Source organism: Ostrea edulis, chromosome 7, assembly GCF_947568905.1.
Source record: "Ostrea edulis chromosome 7, xbOstEdul1.1, whole genome shotgun sequence".
Taxonomy (NCBI): domain Eukaryota; kingdom Metazoa; phylum Mollusca; class Bivalvia; order Ostreida; family Ostreidae; genus Ostrea; species Ostrea edulis.
In genome coordinates this window covers 74512434-74524933 of record NC_079170.1, presented here as the reverse complement: position 1 = coordinate 74524933, position 12500 = coordinate 74512434, and the positions used below count along the sequence as shown (strand labels likewise).

The 12500-nt window shown below is 33.8% G+C and overlaps 3 long non-coding RNA genes across 3 annotated transcripts in view; 2 read left to right on the top strand and 1 right to left on the bottom strand.

Annotated features, from left to right (window-relative positions):
- LOC130048502 (uncharacterized) overlaps positions 1 to 466 on the top strand; it is a 5437-nt gene extending 4971 nt beyond the window's left edge. Inside the window, exon 2 of the long non-coding RNA XR_008797292.1 lies at positions 1 to 466. This exon is cut by the window's left edge and continues 160 nt beyond it. This is a non-coding gene — a long non-coding RNA (uncharacterized LOC130048502).
- A 6870-nt stretch (positions 467 to 7336) lies between these two features.
- LOC125655960 (uncharacterized) overlaps positions 7337 to 12500 on the bottom strand; it is a 5911-nt gene continuing 747 nt past the window's right edge. The window contains exons 2-3 of the long non-coding RNA XR_008797291.1: positions 9370 to 9422; positions 7337 to 7821 (exon numbers count right to left, since the gene is read on the bottom strand). This is a non-coding gene — a long non-coding RNA (uncharacterized LOC125655960). The remainder of the gene's footprint in view (positions 7822 to 9369; positions 9423 to 12500) is intronic.
- Positions 10516 to 11267, top strand: LOC125662606 (uncharacterized). The gene is made up of 2 exons (XR_007365454.2): positions 10516 to 10683; positions 10979 to 11267. It is a non-coding gene; the product is annotated as an uncharacterized LOC125662606 (long non-coding RNA).

Here is a 12500-nt window from a genome sequence, read left to right as displayed (position 1 = left end):
ATAGTATCTTGTCTCTGTCGAAGGTCTTGATCTGTCTTGACTGTCTTTGTTCGCGCTGTAATAAGAATGTTCTTGCTGGATGAAACTGTTTCTTTTAGACTGAGATGGGATGCTTAATTTCCTCTTTAATATTTTCTTTGGTCTGCCAGGTTTCACAAAACAAATGTTACAGTTAATAGAATGAGGTACAAATTCAAACAAAACTGGTAAATTAATTTCAATGTCATCTTCCGCTTGGCTGTGTCGTGTGAGTCGTAGTCTACATGCTGTACAAATTTCAGGAGGATGAATGTTCACAGAGTCAATGTCAATGTCAATATAATAAAGGGAGGTGATTGCAGCTCTGAAGTTTTCTTTGGGATGAGACTTGGAATTAATGGGAATTTTCACTCCACAGAGCCTACACATGCACTTTAACTTTAATTCATGCTCCATTTCTGTAGAAAAAATAAAGTTTTGAATAGATTTTGTCCTTTTCATTATTTGTTTTTACACAATGTAGCAAATTAGTATGTATATATGCAACAATACTTTCCATTATAAACAAGGATTATTTTAAGTGTATGCATATGCACACACTGATTTACAACATTTAAATGTCCATCTTGGTCTCAAACCACCTATATATTATTTATATATGTGTGCTCAGACTCAAATGAGAAGTACAGACAACTCTCATCTTTTACCAAATATCTTGATGAAAACTTTTTCCTCCGGACACAACTTTTAAAATTATAAATATAAGATTCTTTAGAAAATTTATATGAACTTGAAATTCAGTCATCAAGATGTATGGTGAAAGATAAGTAGTATTCACATACTTTTCAAATTAGATGTATATGCAACTTTTCTCCAATATTTAGAGGGTATACATGCAGAATGTTATACTACATGCAGCAGCTACCACAGGCATCTGAAGTGTGGATACCCCCCATTTATTTAAAAAAAAAATACATTCTTTCAAATAAAAACATTCTTTTAATGTGTTCAGTCAATGGTCATTTATACTTAATCACAATCTGATTTAAAAGTTAATTTCAAATAATTTGTGTTCATGAATTTTCTTTGTATTTTTTTTTTTGCATTGTAATGTGTAATGTAATTCATTACTTTACCAAAGTAATTGTAATTTAATTAATTACTTATATGAATGAAAGTAACAGTAATTATAAAGGTGAAAATTCCAATGTAATTGGAATTTAATGCGTTACATTTTAAAGTAATTGACCCCAGGTCTGGTCATGTATAGCATAATGAAAATACACTAGGTAAAAAACAAAATTTGAAGATAAAAGGGGGAAGAAAAAACAGGTATCCCTTTAAGACATATTTTCAAGGTAATAACTGTTAAAATAATGGGAATATTGAAGTCGATTGAGTACACTAAATCGACTTTTGATATCATATATATACAGATATATATGTGTATTATATATATTTGTATATATATATGTATATTGTATATATACACACACAATAATAATAACAATAGATATATCAAAGTCAATCGAGTATACTGAATTGACTTTTGATATATATATATATCTTTAAAATAATGGGAACATCAAAGTCAAATGAGTATACTATATCAACTTTTGATGTTATACACACACAGAGAGAGATATATATTAGAAATATCAAAGTCAATTGAGTATATATACTAATTTGACTTTTTATACCATATATCATATTTAATATACTGATCTCTGAGTGTTGCATGTTGGTTTTAGTGCAGTATTTTCTATATATATATATATATATTATATAGTCTATATATAATAATTTATGTGTACTATTTCTGTTTTATATATTATATAGATCTATATATATATATATATATATATATATATATATATTTGAGTATGTACATGTGTGAGCTAATGATATAAGAGAGGGAGAGAAAATTTATTACACTATACAATATATATATATCCCCCCCCTCCTACTTCCTCAGTGAATGCTGGCAGTGCAGATCTGAGCAATAAAGGATCTTGTTCATATATGTGATATTTCATGTATTAACAATTTTGCAGTGTCGTCTGCGCGGCTGGGGGCAATGTGTTTATGAGATTAATTTGTATTGTTCCTCTTGTTGTTAAAATATTCAGCACATTACTTCATTATGTCATTTTTCTGTGCCAGACTTATGATTTTCAGTCGAAGTGTAACCTGTAATACGAACGTGTACCCCCACAAAAACAATACCAAAAGAATCTACGTATCCTCTATAACCATGAAAAAATTATCGTTTTATTCAACAAAATTCCATTAATGAGCAATAAAATTCTGCAAATATATATTCTTTATCACGATTTGAACTGAAAAAACTAGCGGAAGTCAACTGATTCGAATTTAAATTACCGTAGATAAAATTTTTCTCGCACGATCAGACTTAATTTCATACCGCCGGGCTCGACATTTTGTGTTCTTTCGGAATCTGATGTGTGCGCATACATTTAAAAATAGACTAATTTTCGATAGCCCCCGCGCATGTACCATATCCTAATAGAAAGAAACCGAAGCGAGATAAATAGAATACCCGTGACGTCACAGTTTCAGACGCAGTATTTCAAATATGGCTGACTGAGCAGGAGACGGGAAGTTTGATAGTGCCCCTGGACTTGCAGGTGAAAGTCCTGCCAGGGGAAAAGAATCTGGGCTGTGCCGTGTCTTCGAGGACGAAAGCAATTTAATGAGGGATGATACATATTGCATTTCAAGTATATATCTATATAGATCTAAAGCACCAAATTACATATGTATTATGTGATGACATACAATGTATCCAAAAACCAGTGACGTCACGAGATTTAAACTAACACTAAGCAGTATAATTTACAGACCTTTACATCTATGATCTATTACTAGACAGGTAATTGATATGCATTTTTCTGTCAAACTGAACAACATTTTATCATTTACAAGACTGTACTCATATTCTGAACTGGACAAACCTTCACTTTGGTCTAACCCGCGGCACGGCGTCCCGCCATCAATAAAAGCTACGCCAAAATTGTTATCCCGAACCCGATCGTCCATAGTACCTCGGAATTAATTCACCTACCAATTTTTCTATCATACATTCATGTTTAAGTGATAACGTGTAGATAATCAGTGAAAAACATGAATATCATGAATTATAAATCTAGAATAATTTAATTTATACCAATTAAAAAAAAAACTAACTAGGACCAAATTTAATGCGGGACGTTTCGCTCCGAGGGATGATTCATTAGCTTAGACCTTACGCTCTTTATCACGTTCACATGGCAAATCTCCCACATAAACATATAGATCAGACTTATGTATTGCATTGAAATAAAAATACTCTGTATTTACATATTTTGTGTAAAAGTACACCCGAAATGCCCAAGAAATTGAACATTTAAAAATACAAGGAATTAAGGGGGCACCGGAAGACACCTGTAAAATATAAAAGCAATTCATCATCAGTTTAAGTATTCTTTACATTTTGAGTTATTATAATTTCCTTTTCTGTAAATGTATAGTCATTCTACCAAATCTCATCCCAGTCAGAATGATAGAGCTGAATCGTACATTGACCGTGGTTTGCAACGATGATTTGATATATATGCACATTTATATATCGCTTCAAATAACTTTTCATGAAATGACTCCCTCCCCTCACAAAATCACACACAACTAGATCTACATGTATTTACGGTTTTACGATTTGCTATCTCCTCATCTTACGTTTTTCTTTTGAGCCCCCCCCCCCCCCTTTCACACACAATTTTAGTACAAGACTACCCTACTGATTTTTTTCTTCTCTCTATGGAATGTCTTGATCATGCTATAGATCTACATATTATGTATAAATATTTATATTAGACTATTTTATCTTGGTACGAAACAGATAGGGTATGTTCAGGTAATTCTGAACAGCGGATAATTCCGGACAGATTACGACAACCTAATGGTATTTGGAGAGAGAGAGAGAGAGAGAGAGAGAGAGAGAGAGAGAGAGAGAGAGAGAGAGAGAGAGAGAGAGATCTTCAATCAATTAACTTTTTCATGTGAAAATGATTTAGAGAAAAATTGGCAGAAACAATTTATTATCATATGGCTTACTGTGTTTTATGATTTCACTAACCATTTCAAATTACAATTTCTATATTCTGTCTCAATACTTGCTGTGAGTATTGACTATATAGGACTCTGAAAAGTCTGATTTGGCAGATTAATGTTAGTCTTGAACCCAGGATCATCAAAATTATGACCTTGTGCTATATCCAATCAAAGCTCTACCCTTGAAAAAATTAATTCTACGGTTATGGTGAAACTTGGGTACATATAAGTAGAAAAATTTATCAAGTGTTTTAATTATTTCAATATTTGGCATCAGTCTTTACCCAAACGTGGGTCTGTGCCGGCTGTGTCTATACAGTACAACTACTTTCAACCAAAACAATTATTTAATCTATATATAGTTACTAACAACTTAGTGCCAGAGGTCAAAGATGCTGTTTAATTCCCAACAGTTTAATGTAATTTTTAACACACATACATCAATATTCCCCATACACTGCATATGAACTAAGCATTTTCCATGTTTATTATTTGAAATTTAAATTCATTTGGAATCGGAATTTACAAATGCATAACCTTATATTGTATATCAAAATTTTGCTTAGAAATTGTATTTGATAATTCACTAAAATAATATAGGGATATCTCAAATGCACTATTGGCTATTTCCATGGACACTGATTTTTCAAAATGCAAATTTTAATGTGAATTCTATTAAAATATCAGTATAACAGTTTGAACTAAAGACATATTTATTTCAAGGTATGTATTTCAAATATTTTCTTCCACAAGTCAATCTTACCAAACATTGATAATTTGAAGAAAATACCCTTGATCTTCCAAGACCAGTTTCGACATAACAAACGAAGTGTAACTTTCAAAAATGTATAAGAAACCATTGTCATAAAAATTAACTTCAAAATCCTCAGTAAAAATAAACTCTTTAAGAACTGAATAACTTGATGAATGCAGAACAAATATACCAAACTTGCACATTATCAAGAGCCTGGAATGGAATCGGACTAGAAATTAGATTTTATGGCAGTACCATATATACCATATTCTTAAAATTCTATAAGAATATAAGAAAACTTTTTTTTTATTTCGTTATTCACCGTCCGAATTTTCTCGTTAGAGAAATTTTTTGAACGTATACAAATCGAAGGATACCGTAACCAACTCCAGTTTTTTATTAAAACTGATCTCAAATATTGTTTTGATCTTCTTCTAACAATATTCTTCAAATTCAAAAACCTATTTGTTTAAACAGAACGCCATTTTTTTACGATAAAACGCGTGGATTTCCTAATAAAATCTTAATAACTTTGTAGAATTATAAATCTTTGTCAAAGGTACATAAGGTATATAAGGTATAACAAAGGTACATAAGGTATATATATATATATATATATATATATATATATATATATATAATGTGTTCTTATATTATAAAAATGTCTACAGAAAAGTCTTACCTTAAAAGTTTTCGTTGTGATCCAAGTCGTAAAATCCCGAGGAGTCTAGAAGTGTTTAAACGAGTTCCGAGTTTTAGCTAGTCAACCAATCAAAAATCAGCCAATCACGATAAAGGATATGCAAAGCGTGTGTAAAAAGTTGAAAGTGGTAAAATATGAGTCGAATGAGGCAGGTCACACACCTTTCAGCCAACTGACGACATACCGAGGTAACTGAGATATTGAAACCACGCAATCACCATAGAATATATACACCAAAACAGAGGTATACATTCCGAGGTCACGGAAAATGTACCTCGGTATTTCACACATACCTCAGTCTGTTGGTGTGTTAACATATATAATACCTCAGAAATGTAGGTAGACCAACACACACACACACACACACACACACACACACACACACACACACTTGTATACACCTGAAACTCACTACACATGACTTTACTCCTGAAAGTCACTTCACTATTTTCTAAGCATGTTGGAGAGCAATTTTGAGCAAATTTGTAAAAGAAGGCCTGCTCTAATGTGCCAACAGGGTTTATTACCCACGAAATCCTTTTATTAAAAATTTGAAATTTCACCTGAACTCCACTACATCTGACCACGTGACTCTTCACTGACACACACGATTCTCACTACATTGTCAGTGTTGATATACACACATGAAACCGACTACTTGCGTTAAATTATGAACTTACCTGTATTTATCTCATCTCATTAACCACTCGATACACGTCTTTACTTTGAGTATTTAATATTGAGATTCCTGTCATACACATGTAGTGGGATATTAGTAGACACACATGAAACCGACTACTTGCGTTTAATTTCGAATTTACATCTAATTATCTCCTCTCATTAACCACTCGATACACATGTCTTTACTTTGAATATATTCCTGTCATACACATGATTGATTGATTGTATTTTGCTTAACGTCTGGCTCGAGAATTTTTCACTCATATGGAGACGTCTGTCATACACATGTAGTGGGATGCTAGTAGTGTATTTCAATAACCAGCCAATCAAAGTTTTGTAACAAATAGAATTATTTTCTAAAAATATTTTTAATTAGGTAGTTGACACCAAGATTTTTGTGGGTTCCATTAATCACAGGCAACTAAAGTACGGATATTACTACCCCCCCCCCTTTATAAATTTTTCGTGACAATAACTCTGAAATGTGTGAATTCCCTGTCTATCTCATCCCTCTTTCAATTTATGTAATCATTTGATGCTTTTTGTAAGCTTTAAAGATTGGGCCTTCTACCGGTGTATTTTATTATACTGGTAAGGGGGGTTGGGGGGGTTGGGTTAAGCCTAATACCCCATACTTCAGGTGCCTGTGCTATTAATTGGCCACGGTAATGTACTTTTGAGGAAAATTGCAGTTGACCCCTATGCTTGTGAAACGGGATAGCACTACATGGCTATCCCACTTCTGACACCAAAGATGTGTAACGGAATAGCGCCACTTGGCTATCCCACCACTGCCACCAATTTGTAACATGTAGCTGTCACCCAGCCAAGTGCTGATCACGCTCGCTGTTGCTTAACTTGCATAATCAAGAGAAATTCTACCACATCACTAGAAAAGCTAGCTCTCTAGCGAGGCAGTATAAGTTCCCTCTTATACTGTTCGCTACACTTATATTACATGCATATAAGCATAAATTCTTCATTTTCTGGCAAAGCTATATAGGTCAAGTACATAGTAGACATTTCCATTTAGAAAGCCACCATTTCGAGACTGAATGACAGGACAAGTATTGAATCTAGCATTATATTTAATAATGTAACTTACAGGTTCATAGTACAATTGCAAAGAATCACAAACAACTTCTTTTCAAATGTTAAGTCCCAGTTATTGCATCTACATAATTACGCAGTGCATAGAAAAAAATGTATATTAAGCAAAATCGGTTTTACTAGTGATTACATCAAATAAATTTATACATAATGCACACATTAATACTTTGAAGTTCCTCCCTCATTTATCCCCTTTCTTTGCTTTTTGGGGGGAAAGCCAAAACCCTGGCTACTTCAACTTCTGCTTTGTGTGCTAGTTCAAGATGTCTTGCAATGTTAGCAATCATCTTATCACAAAAAAGCAGGCATGCAGTTTGTTGAAGTTTCCAATTGAATTTTTGGGAACACCTTATGGCTTAAAAAGAAATGTCTTTTTCTTTCTTTCCAGAGAGCATGGGATAGTTTTCACTCTCTATGCTACTGTAGCTTTCTTCACTATCAGATACTTTTTCACTTCCAGGATCAATGGTAGGACATTCTGAAACTATAATATAAACTTTGTTACTATCAAGTACAGCAAGCAAATTTATAGAATTTTACTTTCCTTACTTCATGAAACAATTTCCTATACCTTTATTTTGATCAAGACCTTCATTACAAAAGGGGTCTTTATTTGTAATAAGAAAACTTAAAGTACAAGCAAAGTTTTAAACCAAGACCCCAAATACTATTTGAGACATCATTTAGAAACTTTGAACAAGAAAATAATATAGGACGTAGGACATGCGTAGGACATTTAGGTATTTTTCAAAAATCAGCAGTTTCATGCCAAAATCTCATTAGGGTCCAGTAAGATAATATGACTTAAGTAGTTCACATAAAAAATAATGGGTATTTGTTATTGGTATATAAGGAATTTGCAAAGATCTTAAATGCTACTTGAGATATCATCCACAAACTACATGTTTTCTACACTGTGCAACATCACAACATTGGCCTTTAAGCATTTGACTTAAAAACAAGGGGCCCATGGGCCACATTGCTCACCTGAGTCTCTAAAGATTTTTCCTATATATTCGAATGTAAAACTTTGATCTCTATTGTGGCCCCAACTTACTCCCAGGGACCATGGTTTATACAAACTTGAATCTATACTATGTCAGGAAGCTTTCGTGTAAACATAAACTTTTCTGGCCCAGTGATTTTTCAGAACATTTTTAATGATTTTCCCTATTATATAATATATTTGCATGTAAAATTTTGACTACCTACTTCGGCCCCATCTTACCCCTGGGGACCATGATTTTAACAAACTTGAATCTGCACTATCTCAGGATTCTTTCGTGCAAATGTAAACTTCTTTGGCCTAATGGTTCTTACGGATAAAATTTTTAAAATATTTTTTTTTCTATTTATTAGTTATGTAAATGAGTTTAACATAATTGAATCTGCACTATGTCAGGAAGCTTTCATGTAAATTTCCGCTTTCCTGGCCCAGTAGTTTTTGAGAAGAAGATTTTTCCTATATATTTGTGTGCAAAACTTTGATCCCCTATTGTGGCCCCATCCTACCCTTGGGGGGAGCATGATTTTTACAGACTTGAATCTGCACTATGTCAGGAAGCTTTCATGTAAATCTCAGCTTTTCTGGCCCAGTGGTTCTTGAGAAAAATTTTAAATGACCCCACCCTATTTTTGCATTTTTGTGAGTATCTCCCCTTAGAAGGGGACATGGCCCTTCATTTAAAGAAACTTGAAAGTCCTTCACCCAAGGATGCTTTTGGCCAAGTTTGGTTATAATTGGCCCAGTGGTTCTGGAGAAGTCTAAAATGTAAAAAGTTTACAGACAGATGGGCAGATGACGGACAACAGGCGATCAGAAAATCTCACTTGAGATTTCAGCTCTGGTGAGCTAAAAATAAAGGCCGTTCTTAGGTCATGAGGATAATACCTACAAAGTTTTATTCCAAGTTCTTGAGATATCATCTGAAAAACCCTTGGTTGACTAACAGATGGATAAATGGAAAGATCCAATTTAATATTCCCTTCTTCCGTGCAAGGTGTGAGACTAAAGAAGATGAAAGGCAATTACCTTCTATCATGAGGTCACTTTCCTAAAACTGTCAGGAAGATCATCTTGGTTTTCTATTGACAAAAAACATTCAAGGAATAAATACAAAAGCTACCTGATTTATACGAGTATAAACTGTATTGAGGCAGCTTATGCTTTAAAACCCAGAAAGCAATATATATTTAAATGTGAAATGTTCGTGCAAGTATAAACTATATTTTTTTTACCCAAACAAATAGGTGTTACAACCAGCAACAGTGTTCGAAATTGGTTTAAAACTTGGTATAAACCATTGGTCTATAGATGCCAAAACAAGATGACATAGACCTAATGAAATTGGCATAGACCGCAACATTGAATAAAAAACACCCACAAATTTAAAACATTGTCATTTACTTCTAATGTACTTAGTAAGCATATTTTCTTTCCATTTCCATAACGATGTCCTTTCCTCATAACGTTTATCAGAAGTCAACTTTTGGGATAACTCTATTGTTTTAGACCGAGAAATTGGCATGGACAATTTGGTCTATCTCAATTACAATTGGCATAGACCAGTGTCATTTGACATAGACTCGGTCTATCGGTCTATGGTTAATTTCGAACACTGCAGAAACAAGAGGTCCATGGGCCACATCGCTCACCTGAGTCACCTTGGCCCATATCTGAAGACTTTCCATATAGATTTGCATGTAAAACCTTAGTCCCTATTATGGCCCCAACTACCCCTGGAGGCCACGATTTTTGCAAACTTGAATCTACACTATGTCAGAAAGCTTTCATGTAAATGTCAACTTCCTTGGCCCAATGGTTCTTGAGAAGACGATTTTTAAAGATGTTCCCTATATTTGTATGTAAAACTTTGACCCCCCCCCCACTTGTGGCCCCATCCTACACCCCGGGGCCATGCTTTGAACAACTTGAATCTGCATTATGTCAGAAAGTTTTCTTGTAAATATCAGCTTTTCTGACTCAGTGGTTATTGAAAAGAAGATTTTAACTATATATTTGTATGTAAAACTTTGATCCCCCTTGTGGTCCCATCCTACCCCCGGGGGCCATGATTTGAACAAACTTGAATCTGCACTATGTCAGAAAGTTTTCATGTAAAAATCAGCTTTTCTGGCTCAGTGGTTCTTGAGAAGATTTTTAAAGATTTTTCCTATTTTGTGCCGTTACCTATTTTCGATAGTATCCTAATTTCGATAGGTTATTATTTTTAACGATCATTCGATAATTGTAATGTCATTTTTCGGAATGTTTTTCCCAAAATCAGCGTCAGTAACAAGAAGTGTCAGATAGCCAAAAAGATCGAGAATTACGCTTTTCAAAGAGGTAAGACTACAATTCTGTGTGCATCTATTCTGAAAACGCCATTTTTCCCAATGCCAAAAAAACCACAATGAAAATTTGATTATTTTCCGTCGAAAATAGCGTCCTCTTCACCTATGCTGTCGTCTGATAATAAACTCAATGCTGTGTTCTAAAAATAGATAAGCCTCTCTTTGGGTGAACTATCGGTTCAAGAGAACAGTATGGAAACGCAATATAGTCATATTACCATACGTTTTTTAAAAAATTCTCTGTTTTAAAATTTGTTTTTATTGATTTCTTGTTTATTTCTTTGCAGATATTTTCCATCCAGAGAGGAAATTATAAGAATGATGATCCAGAGGCCTTGGGCAATGCTTTCCAGTCGATAAAATATGGAATGAGTGTCCATGCTGAATTGTTACTGCCAAATGTTTCCAAGTCCCCTAGACAACTTTAAAATATGATAAATGGGCGTAATAACATTGGGTGTGTGTCTTCAGGACCTTCACCACTATTTAAAATTGTTTGAAGTTGCTTTATTTGTTCATTATTTAATGTAATCAATTTGGTCGAAAAAATAAGAATAAAAGAATCATTCTATTTAATGTTGTTTTAACACTAACAGCGCGCCATACTTACTATCGAAAATAGGTGACGTCAGTCAAAACAAATTTGATTATGGCAGATCTAACGAAAGTTGAAATGCTACCTGGATTTTGATAGTTTTAAACAAAAAACAGCATATATTCATTAGATAGAGTTAATTGATTAGAACAGATAAAATTCAGGTGAGAAATAATTGCTGAATATATTAAATATATAAAAATAGTACTGCACTATCGAAAACCGGTGACACCAGGATATATTTGTATGTAAAACTTTGATCTCCTATTGTGGCCCCATCTAACCCCCGGGGCCCATGATTTGAACAAACTTGAATCTGCATTATGTCAGGAAGCTTTCATGTAAATCTCAGCTTTTCTGGCTTAGTGGTTCTTGAGAAGAAGATTTTCAAGGTTTTTCCCTATATATTTGTATGTAAAACGATCCCCCTTGTGGCCCCATCCTACCCCTGGGAGCCATCATTTGAACAAACTTTCAGGTAAATTTCAGCTCTTCTGGCCCAGTGGTTCTTGAGAAGAAGATTTTTAAATGACCCCACCCTATGTTTGCATTTTTGTGATTATCTCCCCTTTGAAAGGGGCAGGGCCCTTCATTTGAACAAACTTGAAAGCCCTTCACCTAAGGATGCTTGTGGCCAAGTTTGGTTGAAATTGGCCCAGTGGTTCATGAGAAGAAGATAAAATTGTGAAAAGTTTACAACAACGATGACAGACAACGGACAAATGTTGATCAGAAAAGCTCACTTGAACCTTCGGTTCAGGTGAACTGACAAGTTATTTACACAATAAAATGCTTTCTTTGTTGTTTCATCGGGTAATGAAGGTAGATAGCATTGCAAAAAAAAAAAATTCATAACCCGTGTAAACGGGTTATGTAAACTTTTTGTGCAATGATTGCTACCTTCATCACCCGATGAAGCAACAAAGAAAGACATTTCATTGTTCATATTTATATTTTGTTGTATTGTTTTCAAATATAAACTAGATTGAAGTACTAAAATATCATATAATTGACCCATTTGTTACGTTAAACAGAACAGCCAACGCACCCTTTGACCTTGATGACGCCCCATATTTGGTAATGATTACACAGAAAGATGGTACAAAAAAACTGGATCCAACAAGTTTGCAAGAAACATGATTTCATTGCTCCAGATGAAAGCAATGTCAATTTCAATAGAAATATAAGAGAAAAAATTCAATGAATGTAAATAT